The sequence below is a fragment of the Micromys minutus genome (genome assembly GCF_963924665.1).
Source record: "Micromys minutus genome assembly, chromosome: 5".
Lineage (NCBI taxonomy): Eukaryota > Metazoa > Chordata > Mammalia > Rodentia > Muridae > Micromys > Micromys minutus.
This window is the reverse complement of record NC_137974.1, coordinates 84,863,023-84,883,041: the sequence shown is the minus strand read 5'-3', so window position 1 is coordinate 84,883,041 and position 20,019 is coordinate 84,863,023. Positions and strand designations below refer to the sequence as shown.

The window sequence follows — 20,019 nt, the reverse complement described above, 5'->3', positions numbered from 1 at the left end:
TGAATGTGACAGCAGAAGCCAGCTTGCCTCCGAGGGTTACTACAGAGGGGCTCTTTCTGTGGTTTGTTTGCTGCCATTGTTGGATGATGGCCACTGCTGTGAAAGGTTCCTTTCATAGTAACCAGTGTGATGCCGTCGAAGATATTTCTCTCTGGTGGACAAGGCCAGGGTTTGGACCGCCAGGCTGCCTGGTGACTCTGACTGCCACATTTTTTTCTCTTTCCTCCTCAAGAGATTCCCCCGTCTCCTCAGTTTCCTGTACGTGGTTCATATATGTATGTGCATGTGCAGTCATGTGCAGGTTTGCTCTCCCATGTGCACGGCTCGAGAGAGCCAGGAGTCAGCATGGGCTGCCTTCCTTCACAGCCCTAATTTTTCTTCACCTATTTTTTTTTTGAAACATAAAGTGTTCGGCTATTTTATGCATAATCAACTACTTTAGCCACAAGCCTGCTCACCTTCCTCTCAGGCAGGCTAGACAACAGGAGAAAGGCTAGGCATTGTGTACTGCCTGCTTTTTAGACACCAGTCGGTACAATCACTGCTGATTCAGTAAAGTAATTTTATATAAACTGTGGATAACATAGGCCTTAGACAGAGCTCTGTCTTCTCCCAGCATGGAGGACATCTCAATAATGGGGCCAAGAGAAACACAAGCAACTAGGAATTCCCACCTGGAGGCATGGACTAGATCACGCTCAAACTTGGCCTCTCTGACAGCCCCAGGGCACATGAAGGACTGTCAGGAAATGTGTTTCCAGAGTCCCCCAGGACAATGAGTAGGGACCAGACTTCAGGGGCTTACGCAGTCTTGCTATTGAGTTTCCAAACATAAAAGCAGCCTCCATTATTTAAACATCTTATAAGCACATCCACTCGATTACGCTCCGCAGTACCTGGGCATTCCCCTTACCACCACAGTACTCACGATGCCCACAATTTAGAAACAGGCAGGGCAGAGGCAGAAGCAGAACAAGGTGAAGGGCACAGGCCATAGAACCCAGTCTTGTGATGTTCAAGGTCACTTTGGCTCCGTGGGTCTGAATAATTATACCACATGCCTAAGCACCTGTCCTCGTTTTAGTGTTCCCCATTTGATGAGAGGGATTATAACAAAGGGGACACTTACCCTTTGGTAGGTACCTGGCTCTGGGAACAGGGACCCTCATCCCACACACTCAGCAAGGACCCCAGGACTGTTGAAGGGTCATGGGCTATCACTGGCTGACTTGCACACATGTATAAATATTTCTGGAGACATGAAGGGTAGTTGCTCATTCCAACTGCACGTGTCATTTATAAGGACATTATTCTCTTATGGCCTGGATGGTCCAAAGCCCCCAAATGCTCAGACCCGGCCTCACTGCAGCAGCATCCAGAGGTCACTTGGGATGGACCACAAAGGCTCACACTGTAATGAACTGGGGAGAAGCTCTCCTTAGAAAAGAATGTAGTCTCCGTAACTGATGAGCAGTCTCACACAGGCCCGGAAGCAACTATTGGTTGAAAACCTAAAAGTACAAAGTAAACATTTCACCCTCACATGTGCCCTCAGGCACTCAGTCACAGAGACAGAGGGAGGCCCACGATCTAAGTCAGGATGAGGACGTGATAAACGCTTGGAGGATTTATGCTCAATTTTATACGCTAATTAAAATTATAGCCCTCTTCCTAATTAATAGCTGGTATTAGTATACTGTACTTACTACAATTAATGAGCCAACACCAAACTACCAAGACTGGCAGTTTCTCCCCGGTGTCCTGTTTTCTCTCTTTGCATCCTATCTAGGATCCTAGTTTAATAATAAGTGACATAATTTGCAAAATCGCTGTTTACAGCCTTGCTTGTTAGACTTAAACAGAATAGAGTAAACTTGGCACTCGCTCCACACTGGGTGTGTGTGTTGCCTGGGCCTTGAGCTGAACTTCCTTCTGTAGTCAGTACACACAGCCTGCATTCTGTTTACTTGGTCAGCATTAGCTTTATTGTGGATTACAACCACGAGCAGCAATCGTGAGATGAACTCCACCCTACCCCAGCCTTACTTCCTCTGTTCTGTGAGTCACTCAATCACATAAACTCAAAATTCTTAAGACTCCAGACTTGTGGCTCCTGAAATAAGGGGAAATGAGATCCCCCCCCCTCCCCCGGCAACTTTTAAACAATGTTTAAACGTCCGACCTGAAGTGAGTAGAGATGCTCAGGAAATTCCTAGAATGGTACAGAATTATTTATACCAGCATCCACTTCTCCCAAGAGTCAAATGTGACCTAGACAAAGACACTAACAGCAAGACGGCACAGGAGGCTGTCAGTCCACCGTGTAGATGGCTTCCTGTAGCCACCTTTCTCTCATACCTGTCCAAGGTCACCCTCATCTCTGCTGTGCTGTGCTTGCTTGACCTCTGTGGGTCTGTGCAAAGCAGTTTCACAATAGCCAGAATACAGGATAGAAGAGGCTCCTTATGACATGGCCATCAGGCAGCAGAGGACAAGCCACATCCTTCCAATGTCTACCTCCGGTGATCTCAACCAGAGTCTAACTTCTAAAGTCCCCACCACCCCCAACAGTAGCAGCAGCTAGGGACAGAGCTTATAACAGATGAGCCTCTGGGGACATTTGCTGGGAAACATTTCTGTAACTCCTCCCTTGCTTTACTTTGATGAGCACTTATTCCATTGTTCCGTATGCAACATATATGTGTACAATGAATGTACACTTATACAATGACTCTACAATGTGCCACGGGAAGAGTCAGAAGAATGCTTTCAGGAGCAGATGGTGCCCAGGACTTCCAGTGATGGTTAATGGTCCTGTGGGAACTCGTGAGGATCAGCTCCAATATGAGGAACTAGAAGTTACAAGCCAGGCCCTTTATCATGCCACGTCCCAAAATATGGATCTAATGTGGGTTCATGATGCTTATCAGTTTTCTTTTTACATAAAAAATAACTGATTGATAAGGTATTCTGTATCAGCCTTGTTAAGGTTTTGCTTTTGGCACAGTCAAAATAATATGTCTCTTCACAAGCAATATCCATACTGTTAAGCAAAACTCTTAGAGACAGGACACAGAATCAGCTCGCTAGAGAGCTTTTGGGCTCTAATGCTCCATCAGAAGAACCAGGAGTTCCTAATTACCAGGGCACAGTGACATAAGGACCACAGTTGTGAAGGCAGCAGGGTCTGGTCAAGTGACAATGTGGCTCTACTGTCTTGAGAAAATAACACAACTGACAGAGCCCTGAGGTGTCTGTCAGCATCCTGTTGCTGTGGAGAGACACCGTGACCACGGCAACTCTTAAGAAAGGAAGAAAGCATTTGATTGGGGGTTTGCTTACAGTTTCAGAGGTTTAGTCCATTAGCATGGTGCTGGAGCAAAGACAGGGAGAGAGGGAGGGGAAAGAGGAACAGGTGGAAACATGTTAAGCTCTAGGAAAATCCGCTTTTATCTAAGTCAAGTATAAAGTGAATGTTAAAATAGTGAAACTTTCCTTCATTAAGGAAGCACTACTGGACAGTACTCTGGGTATTAATGTAAGGGTGACAGACAGGCTTGGTGCATTATCTTCTTTTGCACTGTAGTACCGCACATTTATATCTCCGTATAATCCCAGTAGCCACTAACGGGATGGTGAAATCCAGTGACGGTATCTCTCCCCTCAATACGGCACTCAAAGACCCCATAGCATCCACCCCACTGAGCAACGGCCACCTCCACCAACCAACATGAAAATTCAGTTTTCAAGTGAAATGCTGAGCGTGAGCATCTACAAATCCAACGAGGAGGGTGTGAAAAGGGTGTGTGAGCAACCTGTCTCCAGGGTCTCCGTTCTCCTAGTCAGGTCTCCAAAATTCTGTGCCTTTACTTTAATGAAATAAGAACCACGCGCCAGAAAAACACAGCCCTAGAAATGAGCTCTGAGACCCCACTACCCTCTAACTGCTCCTCAGCCCAGCCCAAGTGTAGGCCTAGTAAACGTGGTATATTCCTTGGGTACCCAGGAAGCAGGGGATACACCCAAGACCGTCATCCCCATCACCGCTCTTGTAGACACTCTTCGCTGGTGTCCCTCTGGTACACGGATGGTGCTGTCCAGCCACTGTGTTTCTCAATGTCCCTTTAAAAGACCGTCGACCAGAAAGCACATGGCTAGTCCCAGACACCACTTTCTCTGGCACCCAAACCCATTCAGGCTACCAGGCCTGCCCTGTGCCAAGCTGAACTGTTAAGTTTCTACCCATGTGTATTTCATTCCTTCAAACTGGTTCCAGTGTGACATCCCCAGGGCCTTCCTAGACTCCGTCTCCAAGGGCAGTGCTTCTGTGCTCCAGGCAGACTGGCTACAGACACAGAGTACAACCCGTGCGGTCTAGCTGGTCCTGCAACAGCTCCAGCTCTGGCCAGGCCGGACACGAGGAAGTCTGGAAGCATATTTATATTTCTGAAGCCACTAAAAGACAGTGTGAAGACAATCCTAGCAAGACGGCTTAGAATGTGGTCAGCGTTCACGGTGTTTATTACTCAGCTGCCTCCACCCTAAACCACAAAATTAAATGCTCTCCGTATAGATCTCATCCCTTATGAAATAAACATGGCCCCTGAAACCACTGCCTGGCCGGTGTAATGCACCCTGCTGAGTGTGCAGGCTGGTTCCGTGCCAGGAGCCAGGATAGAGCACTCCCTCCTCGATGCAAACGCCAAGCCCGTCAATGTCACCAACTGGTCATTAAAAACTTCCTCATAATCAGTGCCAGTGTGTTCCTGGTGAATTATTAATGAATTCTGGTGGCCAGATCTGAGAAGCTGTGATTTCTAGCTTACATGCCCACGGAATTTGACGAGCTGATTGATAGGTGAGCATTCTCAAATTACTTGAGTCTAATAAGGTTCTGCTTCAATGACTATCTAAATCACTGGCGTTGAGAGATTTTCTTTATATGTGAATCTACAATGATCAGAATATTCCTCAGCCCCACGGGCTTGGCATGGGGTGGGTAGAGAGCCCTGTGAAGGCGGAAGTGGGGTGTCCTCCGTGGGCAGTGATGGGGTGACAAGCCTGGGGAGGGCTGGGAATGCAGATCTAAAGCCTGCGTCAGCTCTGGAGTCCAGGAGAGCACCGAGTTCTGAATCCGCCTCAGAGACTCCGCAAACCTGATACAACGAGCCACTTCCTCCACAGGACATTATAACACCAGCGTTAACTGCCAGGGTACTTCATTAACTACACCCTCGTGAAATACAGCATATCGATATTATAGTGTTCCAAATAGCACACACCGTACCAGGAAGAGATAAGGACGTGGACAAGTTTCTAGGCAAGTGTTTTAAAAAGCATCGAGGAGAAACAGCCCATTCACAACGAGTTTCAGTGGTCGCTTCTAAACCAAATGAAAGAGAATTCTAACTCACATAAAAGTACGCTCCCAAAAATCATTATGCCAAATTCCAAAGACCAAATAAGAGATTCAATGCTATCTTAAGACAATCTAAATAACAGAAATAAGATGAGATTTGTGGGAAAAGGATGGTGAGTGGGTGTTATTCCTGCAATTCTGAGGGGATACTCTACAGACAGTACACATTCTTACACGGTGTTGCTGTCACCCCGAGGGAACACCAGATGAGCTGTACCACATCCAAAGTCAAAGGCCTCAAGCTCTCATCAGGGCTGAGAAATATTTGTGAGCTGGGGATGTAGCTCAGGTATGAAATGCCTATCTTTCATGTATCTATAACATGAAACACATCACACATACACAGACATTCTCTCTGTCTTTTTCTGTCTCTGTCTGTCTCTGTCTCTCTGTCTCTCTCTCTCATATTTCTGTCTCATAACCACATCTTCATCCACCGATGTCACTTCAGGGTCAGCATTTCCTTCGATCACAGCCCGAACAGATCTCGCATACAGACGTGTCCAACAGTCCTAGGAATAGTTATTTATTTGCAGTCCATTCTCATGTGAACTGACCTTCTCGGCACCAAGCTGGACTTGAACTCAGCCAGGCTAAAGACCACTCCTTGTCCTGCTGTAAATGTTGGTCCCCAGCACACAGGGAACCTCAGCTTAGAACAGGTTACAGAACCTCACCTCACGGGAGGGAGCTGTCCACTGGTCTGTATACTTGCTTCCATATAAATATTCTAAACCACCCACTCTCCAGTCAGAACAGTGACAATCTGGTATTTGAACTATGTCCCTTAAGAGCCTAAATTTAATGGAGTTCAGTAAATCAGGGACATTTCTACTGCTATTATTGCTAATTTAATATCACTATGCCGGGGACTGGAGAGATGGCTCATTGGTTAAGAACACTCGCTACTCTTGCAAAAGACCTGCTTTTGGTTCCCAGCACCTACATTGTGACTCACGACCATGGTACACATTCCTTCATATCCATACAGGCAAACACTTATACACAATTTTTTAAAAAAACCTTAATTATTAAAAAAAAAACCTACTAGACAAATTAAGTATTTAAGGCAAACAAACAAACAAACAAACAAAAAACAAACAAAAAACCAGCCAAGCCTCTTTTATGCAGAAATGTATAGGCTTACCTTTGGCACGCAGTTACAAGAGGTGACAGGAAAAATTGTAGCACTATTCAAAGAGATGAGGTTTCTCTGCTGTCTGAGGACACCTTGAAGGTGACAAAGCTCCAGTGATCTTCCAAGCTCCTAAGCCAGCCGGGCCAGGATGACACTACAGAAGAGGAGGCTCTGGGATCTGCAGAGAAATTAAAGGGACACATATTAGGTGTGCGTGCTTATTCGAGTTCAATTATCCATTTCAAAGAAAAAAGAAAGAGCCTGGTGCCCAGCAGTTAAAAGGGCTCACTGCTCTTGCAGAGGACCAGAGTTGGGTTCCCAGCAGCCATACAGGAGGCTCACAACTGCTTGTAAATGCAACTTCTAGAAGAGTCAATATCCCCGTCTGGTCTTCTTAGACACCTGCTCTCACAGGCAGAAACACACACACACACACACACACACACACACACACGTGCACACCACACAGGCACACTCACATTGCATGAGCAGCAGGTAAAAAAGTCATAGTGGGAGAAAGGCTCCCAAGTATCTACTACTACACACTGCCTCAAACAGAAGGAACGCTTCCAAGGCAACAGAGGCCAGCCACAGGAAGAGGAGAACAGAGCCCTATCCACAGCTGACTGTTTCTTGCACTGCCATTTGCCAGGGGGTCACCAACTGAATCCCCAATCCTAAGGCTAAAAACATCCCTGCCCACACTAGGGAGTCTGGGACTAGCACCTCAAAGCTACACCATAGTTAAGAGGCAAGCAGCTAATACAGTACCCACACCCCTCCTGCATTCACCGTGCACACACTTGGGCAAACACTTCAGCTTTCCTCTGGCATTTTTAAGGGGACTCTGGTGTGTGCTGCAGATTCCCAAGTGATTTCACCGGCACCTTTAATCATTTCAAACCCAGAGGGGCATCTGTCCTGACAGTTCTCTTGGAGGAGATCTATTAATTCATTCCTAGGACGATTATGTCCCAAAATGTTAACAGCCTCACAGGGAAAAAAAAAAAGAATTCTATTTTACTCAAATAGGAAGTGATAATTCAAGCAGGACTATCATAAAGTGTCAAAAGGCAAGTTCATAAATTTTGATTTAAAAATGAATTCCTCTTTATGCATTCTCTAAAGAATCAGACAGTTTTAACAGTTTGATTTACTATAAGGAAAACCCATAAGCAAATACACGGAGAATACTTAATGTCTGTCCCTCTGTAGGTATTTACTGTAAGATGAAATGAAGGGCTGGTATCTGGACTCCAGTTCTTATTTCTCCTGCCGAAACCACAGACCTTCTTGCCTATGTGGCTTGACTATGACTCTACCAACCACCTCTGTATTTCTAAGTTCCAGATCTATTCTGGAAGAAGGTTAAATATTTTAAAGATTCTTGTTTATTTGTGCAAGCTGTTGGATCTAACAACCTTCCAAGACATACATGAATGACTGCTTTTACAAAGCATCAACTCCCTCAGGGCGTGTGCAGGTCGGCTTTCTATTGCTATGACAAATACTAAGGAAAGGGGTTTAGAGCATTTAGACCACAGCAGGCTAGCTCCATTGTTTGGGGGCCTATGTCAAGACAACACCATGGAAGGAATATGTGATATAACAACACTGCTAACTTAATGAGGGATAGAAAGGGAAAGGGAAAGGAAGTGGTCTGGGTTACAAAGGAGACCTCACTTCCTTCTTGCCCTTTAAAACAGTCCCTCAAGTTGTGGTGACCCCAACCATTAAATCATCTTTGTTGCTACTTCCTAAGTGTCAATTTGCTACTGTTACGGAGTGTAAACATCTGTGCCCTCCACCCCTTCACAACCATGTTTAAACACATGCAACTGTAGGCACAAAGTATGTCCACCCCCATATGCACTGCCACCCAACCACAACAATTACAGGCACATATACAACCCTCTCCTGGCCCAGACAACTCAGCACACCCCAAAAGAAGCAAGGACAACTTTATTACCACATCAGATTGACGAATAATTCCTTAATGTAATTGTGCATAACAGTCTTTTACAGCTAATTCCTTTCAACGATGGTGCAAGTCATGTTTACAGAGTATGAACTACAACTTCCGGTCGGCCTCCTGAAGCCACTGTTACTCCATTTCACTTAAATGATGGTGCTACAGTGCTGAGCTGCGCATCCTGCAGAGGTGGGGGTATTCTGCACCATGTGGATCCAGGCTGGTGTTTTCCACACAAACCCCCAATCCCTGACATTTCCAGAAGGTCAGTAGTTATTCCTAGAGACCCCTTGGATGAGAGAGATTATCTCAAGGGAGGAAGCTTGGCTCTGACCGAGTGGTAGGCTTGGGGAACTGCTGGTTTATTTGGGGCTTTGGCAAATGAGAACGATCCACCCCTTCCTCAGCCCTGCCCTACCCCTGCCCCCATCCTTACTTAAGACTTCCCTACGGGCCAAGTCTCTGTTCTTTCTTTCCTCTCCGCTTAGAGGTCCTTCTGGAAAGAAGTAAGTGCACACTGTATTTTTTCTGGCTGGGTTAAGGCACATGAAGTCAAAGGCTAAAATTTACAAAATCACCTCGACAAAGTCAGGTTTTTCTGTTTTGAACCATATCAGAGGCCAGAGGATTCCACTGACCAGAGAGATGCCTACAGAAAGCCCACACCACCTTGGAAAAGTGCAATTATAAGTCTCCAAATGATCTTACTAAGAAACACAACACAGTTTATACCAACTTACACTCTGGCATTATCTCTACACAGCAAAACGATTTCCTTCCCTTTCCTCCTATTCTTAGAAGACCGCCGCCCCAAATAGCTCAGGCTGGACTTAAGGTCACTATGCAACCCAGACTGGCCCCAAACCCACAACCCTGATTCTGCCACCCTAGGTTAAGGGTTAGAGGTACTCCATTAAGCCTGGCATTCTCTGTGGTTTTTCTACAAATAAAAGGTCAAATGCATTTTTCCACACAAAGAATATTTCACTGTCTTATATAAACCCAAGAGGTTCCCTGCAGCCAACAGTTAATCAAACCAGAAACCTCACATACCTTTTCAGCCTGCACGTCAGCCTGCATGTCATTTGAGAGCACGTATTAATTTAGCCAGGCAGAGACTGAACCTGTGAAGCCTGCCAGCCACACATCTGTGCATCCCAGAATGGAAACATCCAGAGCTCCGTGCTGGTCAGGACCCAGGTTGTCATGAGCTAGGGATTAACGAGCTAAAAGGGCCATGTCAGGGTAGGAAGTGCTGCTGAATCTCTACCCTTTTTCTACATCAGCTGCTGTGGTCTCGATCAGGCCTCTGTGTCAAAAGCCTGCCTCCGAGTTTGCGCTGTGAAGTAGTAATGGAGCCTTTAAAAACCTCAAGACTGATAAACGTAAGGAAACAGTGTCTGCGAGATGAACGGGCAGTAAAACATGAGACAGGTGCACACGGTGTGACATTACTCAGCCCAACACAGGGAGGATTATTATGGGTAACCTGGTGGACGCCACGCTCGGTGAAAACTCCCAGGTGCAGCGTCAAACACTGCGGCCTCACCGCACAGAGCAGCGGCAGCCGGTTGTCCGGGAGTCTGGATGGCGATGTGTCAACAGGTAACTCAGATAAAAACAAGTTCTGTGGCTCTAATTTAAATTTATTTTAATTAAAGAAAACAAATGAAGTTTTGAAAGGCTACTGGCTATAAAAAATTTTAAATGGAGGCTTCTAATTATTATAACCGAATTAGAATGTAATGTATTGTGTTCATATTTAGCTGTTTTGAAATATCCTGAATATTGGCAGAGTACAAGCGTCCACACGCTCATTTGTTCTCACTGTCCTCTCTCGGAAACATGGCTGTCCTCAGCTCCAACGCCACTCTCCAACCAACTGCTCGGGGTTGAGGCGCAGATTCCAAGAGGCTTCTGAAGGATCTCCTTCTATTCCCATAAAAAAAAAAAATCAAATAGCACAGTCTAACATTTATACACCTATCCAGAGAGGAAAAGTCACCGTGAGATGAGAACTCTCCTGTGCTGGTGTCCACAGGGCTCAGAGGCACGTTCACAGATAAACTTTCAGGGTTTTGTTTCCGGTTGTTTTATTTGGGGGATGGAGGAGAGAAAGTGCTGGTGCTGTTTGCTGTCTGCCTGCTTCTGCTTTGGAGACAGGGTCTCGCTTTAGTGCAGGCTACCCCAAAATTTGCTATATAGCTTAGCCTGACTTCAAACTCAGGGCAGCATCGACCTTTCCAGTGAGGCTGGGCTTACAAGCATGAGTCACCACACCTAGAGAAGGGTCACCTCTCAATTACATCATAAGATCCACTTCAGCCCTACACCTTTCTTTTCCTTTCAAAGGTTCAGTTCCTTACTGACTACACTCTTGAATCAGGCAGTTAATAGCCACATGAACCTTGAATTTAGAAAATAACACAAACATTAAGAAAATAACGCAAAAACACAACCAAAGGACAGTTACCTTACAAACTATTTGTTACCTATAAGGTTCTCATTCTCTCCATCCCTCTTTCCCCTCTGAGGCATGATCTCACTCTCTGACTCTGGCCGTCCTAGAACTCACTACACCAGGCTAGTCCCGAACTCAGCTCCACCTGCCTCTGCCTTCTGATGTTGGGATTAAGGTATGCGCGACGTTCCTGGCCTACGACTTTTGAGATGGGATGCTCCTCTTTAACCTGAAATAGCCTGGAACTCACTGTGCAGCTCTGAGCTGTGTCTAGTGCACAGTAATTGTTTTGCCTCGGCTTCCCCACAGAGAGGTGCGCTACCTCGTCCTAGGATGTTTCACTTACTATAGAAATTAGCAACAAGCCAATGGAAAAGACTGAATCAAAGCATTTCTAAATTCTAATGTCTCTCTCCCTCTCCTTCACCCCCCCAGGTGGAGGAGGGAGGAAGGGAGGGAGGGAAGGAGGGAGAGGAGACTTCCTATGGCAGTAGCCCAATTAATGCAATTCATAAAGAACTACTGAGATACTGTGTCTGGGCTGAAATCCAATTAAGCCATTTCTGTGTGAATATCCCCAAAGAGACACCCCGTGAGCTTCAAGTGGTAATAGACATAAATGCTCAGATTAGCTGTGTCAGCACTTCTGAAATGGAAATCAGACAAGAGCGCAGAGATCCACAGGGTGAGCTGTTGAGCCAGGCACAAAGAACCAACAGGCGTGTCAAAAAAGCCTCCTGGCATCAAGCCAAACGCCATCCTTGTCCTCATTCCGTGTAAGTTCGTGCGTTTACACACTGTGAAATGATCAACTTCAGCTTCATACAGTCATATGGTATACTGGAGAAACACAATCAAGAACAGATTCTGAAATAAAACATTATGTTTACTCCTTACACACCAAGAAAACCTTGACTAATCCCAGGTTACATCCTGTTTTACATGTACTTTATGTTCATTGTAACTAGTAAGATCTTAATGCACACTATCAAACCTTAAAAAAAAAAAGCCAAGCACTGACAAAAATGTATTCGTATACTTTTATGCAAAAATGCTTAAAATTTATACATTTATCTTTGTTTTTTTAAAATAAAGTTCTTCAATAAAAAAAAAGAAAAAGAATTCATTTGGTTCATAACTTCAAAAAAAAAAAAAAAAGAACAGATTCTGAATCTGTAACTTTAGTCATCAACCTTATAAAGTATATTCTTGTAATCAGTGTCTCAAGAGAACATTCAAGCAAAACCAAAACAAAACAAAGAAAATAAAACCCCAACAAAATCAAAAACCCGAGGCAAAGGTTTGGGAAAGGGTCCAAGATTGAATTGAATTACCCCCCTGCTTTGCCATCTAACTTAAGGACTGGCAACGTCGAATATCTGCAGGTCACACCAGTGGGAAGACGGGTGCTGGGAGTAGGCATTCAAGAAGCAGAAACACCCCGCTTGCCGCCCACCTTTATCCCAAGCAAATCCTACCTGAGACCTCTGGGATCAGAACACACACACCCTGCTGTCCACCAGTGGTTAGGGCAAAGAGGAAATGAACAAAAGCCAACTGGAGACACCTCAAACTACGGACAGAATGACTGGCCTGGATGAGGCATGGGATGGAGAGAGAAGCAAATCACAGGTCTACAGCCTGCAGGTGTATGGTGCTGAGGCTACTGCTTACGTCAAAAGCCAGGTTTCCTCAGAGACCACACCAGTCACCTCGTTGGCAAAACCACATGTTACTTATTAAGGCAGCCCGCCAAGCCGAAAGCGCACCAAGAAAAGCAGAAAGGCACATCCGCCCTATGCTTCTGAAATAACTCCAGGAGAGTTGGGGGAGGGGTGTCAAAGTGAACTCCAGGAACACACAGCCTGGCTCCTAAATTTTATTTGCTATAAGAGAATTTGTCTATTAGAAAAGAAACCAAACTAATTTTTTATGTTGTTTCTAAAACTTCTCTGTTAGCCAAACTATCAAGCCTTGCAGTAAACATCCTATGAAGACAACCCGAGTGACTTTTTTATATTAACATTATTGTTTTAGATTTAAAAAAGTGTACAAAAGTGTATCTGATCTTCCTTTGCAGAGACTGACATCTAAAACAAAAGGAACCATGATGTTTCCCAGAGTTTTTCAGGGGAAAAGTTCCCTAACTTGCCAAGGGAAAACTCGGCTTTCCAAGAGTCATCATGCTAACGCCAGTCTTCCATTCCACAAGTTCTATGGAACAAATACCAGAGACCAGATGCTAGCAACCTTCACGTGCCAAATGCTGATACCAGAACACATTCTGAGTGAGAAGCTTTATCAGACATCTAAGTTGAAAACCGAGTTTAAAAGTACATATTTTTCCCTCATGTGATATGGAGAATAAAGAGAAAGAATTGTCTTGTTATTTATTTTTTATTTTTTGTAAACAGTAAATAGCACAGAATGAACCCAGTAAGTGCCGTGCATATAGGGGTTCTACTGCTGCAATGCAATACCATGACTAAAAGAAACTTGGGGATGAAAGGATTTATTTCAGTTTATAATTTTCAGGTCACACTTCACCACTAAGGGATGTCAGGGCAAGAACATGGAGATGATGGGAACTGAGTCATTTACTGCCATAGAGGGGTGCTGCTTACTGGCTTGCTCCTTGTGGCTTGCTCAGCTTGCTTCCGTATACCATCCAGGACCACCTGTGCAGGGAATGGCACTGCCCACAGTGGGTTGGCCCCCACACATAAATCATCAATCTAGAAAATGCCCTACAGACTTAATTACAACCTAATCCAACAGAGGCATTTTCTCAATTAAGACCCTTTCTTCCCCGAAGACCCTACTTTGTGTCGTTGACAAAACACTTGACCAGCACAGGATCCAACCCTAGTCAGACGCTACTCTGAGATCAAACCACAGCCCCAGCGTCGGAAAACACAGAGGGTCAATCATTCACCAGGTTGAACTCTGTTAGAAAATGCTCTACTATCTCCTTTCTGATTCTGTCATTTTCTTCACTGAGAAAAAGAGAACATTTACAAGGCTCTACTCCCCTGGAGCTCTTCCCCATGGTCCCTCAGACAATACCACAGAGATGCCACACTGCCCTTGAAGAACAGGGAACTCACTCACTTCACAGCCTAGGTTCAAGGGCTCTCCTACGAACACAGTGCCCTCCCCCTTGAATCTCTATTCCTTTTCCATGCTCTGCTTTGAAGATCACTCCTACCCACAAAAATCCAGATGATTTACCACACTCCTGCAGCAGCAGATGGTGTAAGTCTGCTTTCTGTTACCATGTTAAAATATCTGAGAAAAGACTTCAAAGAAGCAAAGGTTTATTCTGGTTCAGCTTCAGAACTCAGTTCCTGGTCAGTTGCTTTTGAATGATATAACATGTCATACTTAGGGCTACAATTGCTATGCTCAAACACCACCACCAAAGGCTAGTTAGAGAGAAAGGGTTTATTGGGCTTACATTTCCACACGGTAGTCCATCACTGAAGGAAGTCAGATAGGAACTCAACCACAGCCCAAACCTAGAGCCAAGAGCTAATGCAAAGGCCATGTCAGAGGGCTGCTTAATGGCTTGCTCAGACTGCTTTCCTATAGAAACCAGGACCACCAGCCCAGGGATGGCGCCACCCACACTGGGTTGGGCCAGGGATGGCACCACCCACACTGGGTTGGGCCAGGGATGGCTCCACCCACAATGGGCTGGGCCAGGGATGGCACCTCCCACACTGGGCTGGGCCCTCCCCATCAATCACTAAGAAAATGCTCTACAGCAGGATCTTATGGAGGCATTTTCTGGACTGAAGTTAGTTGTGTGAAGTTGAAAAGAAAAGAACCCCACAATGAGAACAGTGGTGAAGCAAGGTTGCTCACCCCATGGAATCAGAAAATTAAACAAAATGGAAGAGCCTGGAGTTTGTGTCCCCATGTCTTCTTCAAGGGTTTGCCCCAGTAACAACCTGCTTCCTTTAGAAGGTTCTAACACTCTAAGGTTCTACTCTAAAAGGCTCCACCACTTCAAGTAGCACAGGCCAAAGGCAGACAGAACTTCGTCTCAGGCCTGAGCTGGGTTTAAACCTTCTGCATGCTAATCACATACATATATGTCTAGTTTGTGGTACTCGGGTCTCTGGGGGTCTCTCAGAGATAATTCTAAATTCACTGCTGTTCATTACCCAAGGATTCACTAAGGATTCACATGCCCTATAGTTTCAGTTACCTCCAATTAACCACAGTGTGAAAATATTGTCTTGACTCGAGAGAGACCAATTTTATTATAGAATGAGGTTACAAAGGTTCCATCTTATTAGCTGCTGCTATTAATCTCTTACTGTGCCTAATTTGTAAGTTAAGTCTTACTGTCATATGCATTCATGCAGGAAAACAGAAACATGGGATATCACAGTGTTTGGAACTAGCCAGTTTCAGATGTGGGCTGCTTTTCTTAGCACACATCCGCTGAAGACAAGGCAGACGGTCTCCTTGCCGTTTGGCACTCAAGTGAAATCTTGAGAACTCTGTGCTTCAGGGTTCACAAGCTAGAGAGGAGGACTAGACCTTGATGCAGACATTTACTGAACACGCCCGGGGTGCCATGGACATACATCACTACATTCAGTCCTAGCAGCCATGGGACACCTCATTCTGCCCATTCACTGCACACAACTTAGATAATTGCACAGGGCTAACAGAACCAGGTGACAAGGTCAGAATCTGGTGCCTGCTGCCTTCAGGGTGTATGATCTTTAACTCTATCCTTGGCCCCGGTGTGAGCCAGGGGACACCAAAGGGGACAGATCACACAGATGGCCACCTCACTAACCACCTCCTGCCACAGAGCATCAGAGGAGGAAACACCAGAAGCAGCTCCATCAAACGCTAGTGCGGAAACACACCTAAGGACATCCTGCAAACAGTGTTCCCAAATGAGACTCCTTCGACCCGCTGCCAAACTCTGCATATGAATGTCAGGGATTCTTACAGCCTTGGTACAATGAGTTTGACTCTGGCTTTCAGCTTCTCTTTCTTAAAAAAGCATTACGCCATTAAAAGTTTCTAATCACATTTCTCCCGGGCATCTTTAACTTGCTTCTACTGCTAACAATACAGGAGAAGTGGGCAAGGATGAGTCCAGGTAGAGACCAGTGGCTTCCAGCGATTTGTACATGTGGCCTGCTAGACTGGGGCTGAAGAGAATCATCTGTCTCCTCTTCTATGCTAAACTGATCCAGTGGTCTCAGGCCACTGTTTTTTCCTGTAGGTCATCATGGTACAGCTGGTCCTTAGTGTTCATGGAAGGCTGTTTCCAGGATCTCTTGGCTGTCAAAACTATCAGATACTGGAATTTTACGTGATTGGGGGAATTTTACGTGATTGGGTACAAAATGCTATGTCATATTTACACGTAACATATACACATTCTCCATACATATACCTACATCATTTATTTAATGCTACTATATAAGTAATAATATTATTTATGGGAAACAGAGGACATGTGTTCAGTAGATGCAATTTTTTGATCCAAATATTTTACATCTATCTGAGGTTGGTTGCAAGTTGGTAAGACAGTGAACAAACCAAGAAAACATATGGCAGATGAAAACGGAAAACAACATGGCTGCCCAACAGACATCACCTCTTGTCAAGAAGAGGTGTGATGACCATTACCTGCCCCGTCTTCAGCAAAGCCTGGTTAGGAGAAGTGCTGGTATTTGACAAGGCAGGAAGGAAACAGATAGGAATTCTCTCAAGTATCCCAGCAACATTTTGTTTATCTAAACTTATTTCAGAACAAAAACGGGGGGGGGAGAGAGGGAGGGAAGGAATACTTGAGGTGTGAGAACGTTATGGTACCCAGGCTGGAGAGACTAGTCTCATTTGTGGGGTATCAGCAGAGCAGAGAGAGGTTGTCACAGGCTGAGATAGACTGGAACAGAAACAGCTGAATGCCTGTTGGCAGGTGACAGCACTGGTCTGCTGGGACACCACCAGTCATAAAAGTGTCCTGGTTTCTAAAACAGAAGACTTCCCCAAGGCAGGTTAACTGCTACTGTGTTCCTCTGACATATTTCCCCAGGAAAGCGGAACTAACTTGAGCAACAGCGCAGTGTGCTCCCATCTTATTCTCATCCAGACTCATTAATCTGTGCACATTTAATTACTGTAATGTCAATGGGCTCACTCCAGGCTTCCTGTTTGGGCAATACATGAAAGCATTATTTTTAAATCTAAAATGGACAGATCTCTTGGAAGCCTCGATATAGACTTTACTTTAGTCTTCTAAAGTGGTCTTCAAGTTTTGAAGTTGCTTTTTATTGATTTGAAGTATAATTCACATAGCATTCAAAAAATGTCATTTGAAAAAAGGTGCAGGGCATGGTGGTGCATCCCTGTAACCTTGGTACTCAAGAGGCAGAGGCAGGAAGATCTCTGAATTCAAGAGCAGCCTGGACCTATGTATCAAATTCAGGACAACCAGGACTACACAGTCAGACCCTGTCTTTAACAAAATAAAAAGTGTATAATTCAGTAATTTTATACATACACACACATACACACACACCCACACACACACACACACACACACACAAACATACTTTTGGCAGACAAAAGTCTTTATAGAATGAAAATTAGAGAGCTGCTTGTAAAAAATAATGAACTGGGCCTCTGGTTCCAGGAACAGCCAAGTTCAAAGTGTAGCTTATATTAATATGTTATTCTTTCAAATAAAATGTTTTTTTTTTTCAGCAAAATATCCACAGTAGGCAGAAGAGAACAAACCCTTCGAACTCCCTTTGAATTCCTAAGGACATCTGTGCACGCAGTTTTCCTGGAGGCCAAATGACTAATACTGGCTCTGAAAAAGACAGAGCGCCCATAAATGAGTTCGTTATAATTGTGTTCTAGGAAATAGATTGAATCAGATTAAACCAGCCGTCCCCGTAGCCCTGCTCAGATGGTCACGCTGCTTAAACCTGCAAGTTCCGCCAGCTTGGGAAACCTGTGAAACCATAACTTAATGACAAATTAATAAGCCAAACCACCAAATGGATGAGTACCAGATTCACAAGTGGCTTCTTCTTGTTGAAAGAACATGTTGTTTCAATGGAAAAACAAAGGCAGACAGGAGGCTGACGTGCGGGCACTTGGTTTGGGAAAGATTGGGCATCTGCTTGCCTCACAGCTGAGAATCACAATGAAGCAGTCTGTCTTGCAGTCTTACAAACCCAAGGACTTCTAGCTTCCACGCTAGAAAATCCCTCTCCTAAAGGCCTCACCTGAAGACAAAGAAAACATGGCTGCCTGAGCCCCTCACACGGTCCATCAAAAAGTAATGAGCCTTTCATTTGTCTCCTTCCCAGGAATCACCTTTGTCCCTGCACAACCATCACAATAGGCTGGTGGATCATCCTTGATCAGGACTGAGCATTAGCTCTGCCCCTCAGCACTATAAAAACATCCCCCGTGTAGAGACATTCCCAAATCTTGTCCCGTTTAAAGATTCATCAAAAGCCCCACATAGAGATTAAAAGGGGGGGCGGCGCTGGAGAGATGGTTCAGTGGTTAAGAGCACTGACTGCTCTTCCACAGGTCCTGAGTTCAAATCCCAGCAACCACATGGTGGCTCACAACCATCTGTAATGGGATCTGATGCCCTCTGCTGGTGTGTCTGAAGACAGCTATGGTGTACTATATATAATAAATAAATAAGTCTTAAAAAAAAAAAAAGAGTAGTGTCCTTTTCAAGATTCTGAACTTGAGCAGACACAACAGTTGGAAATCTCTCTCTCTCTTGTGACACTGGCTGGAAGGTTCGGAGATGAAAAGGTTGGTATACAATGAGGGATTTGGAGGACGAAAGCCATTTCTTAAGGATTCCCTGGAAACCAGTAGCACAGTACACGCCTGCCAGGCACACTGACAGAGCCAGCAACGGGAACACTGAGCCCTACTGGGAAAGCGTCCTGAAACTAACTATAAGGTCATTACCTGGGGGAAAGAACAGACATGCCTGCGAGCCACCGCGGCCACCGGGGTGTAAAAGCTCTCTGTTCATGCACACCCTTCTGCATACACGGGTACTGCAGTCACTTTTGTCAAAGAGAACCGCTGACCACTGGAGTCTTGGTTTGTCCCCTCCCCCACTCACTTATCTACATGACAGTCCAGGATGAGGGAAGCAAACGTCTGGCGTCTCATTAAAGACTCCTCTTGCTTACTAAGCCAAGGGGAAATGTCACAGGGAAGTCCTCAAGCTCCCAAGGAATGACCAGACAGACCAGCCCTGACACATACACTCTGTTCGTGTCTACCATGCCTGAACACGGTCTCTGCGACTAAACTGAACTGCCAACTCTTTCCAACAGGCCTCCCCCACGGAAAAGGAAGACCACCCCCACCCCCATTCATCAATGTTTACATACATGGTTAAATCCATTTAGACGGAACTGAGTAGAGTCACTTAACCGTGGGGACAGAATCTAAGAAATATATCAGAAATATTTCCTCATCACCTAGGCGATATAACCCAGTGGGGGTCCACAATCACATATGTGGCTTCTCACTGAGGGAAGTGTGATCATGGCTTGGCTGTGTTTTATGAGACAGTAAAAGTAAGGCAGGTGAAGTCTGTATAGACGGCTTATCCCAGAGGAAACCAGCACAGCTCGTGAGATCATTGCTTTTCTCCTTATGAACCTGGGCAAGGAACACCATCGGCGTTCCTGTGCCTTTCCATCCTAAGGACTGGTGCCCCCTCCAGTCCTAGCTGCTGCAAAGGCAGCAAAGTGAAAGAGGAAGGAAGGCAGGAAGGAAGTGGGGGTTAGGGGTTGGTCTGGAGGGAGGAACACAAGCCCTCAAATGCCTGGTTGAACTTGACAGGTTTTCTCAGCCTCAGTATATTGTCGCTTGGGAACATGTGGTGCTGAGACTGTTCCAGCATCACGGGGTACCGAAAGGCAACGTCCACCCTGGGCAATCAAAAATGTCCCAGGTGTTGCCAAATATCCTTTGGGTGTTAAAATCATCCCGGT

At 45.2% G+C, this 20,019-nt stretch overlaps 1 protein-coding gene across 3 annotated transcripts in view; it reads right to left on the bottom strand.

Annotated features, from left to right (window-relative positions):
* NCK2 (NCK adaptor protein 2) overlaps positions 1-20,019 on the bottom strand; it is a 108,839-nt gene that overhangs the window by 37,927 nt on the left and 50,893 nt on the right. For 2 of the 3 annotated variants that reach the window (XM_080916825.1, XM_080916827.1), the window contains exon 2: positions 6,567-6,735. The gene's annotated coding sequence lies outside the window, so the exon portion shown is untranslated. Of the gene's footprint in view, positions 1-6,566; positions 6,736-8,965; positions 9,026-20,019 lie in introns of all 3 variants that reach the window. The other variant, XM_080916826.1, reaches the window with a different exon arrangement.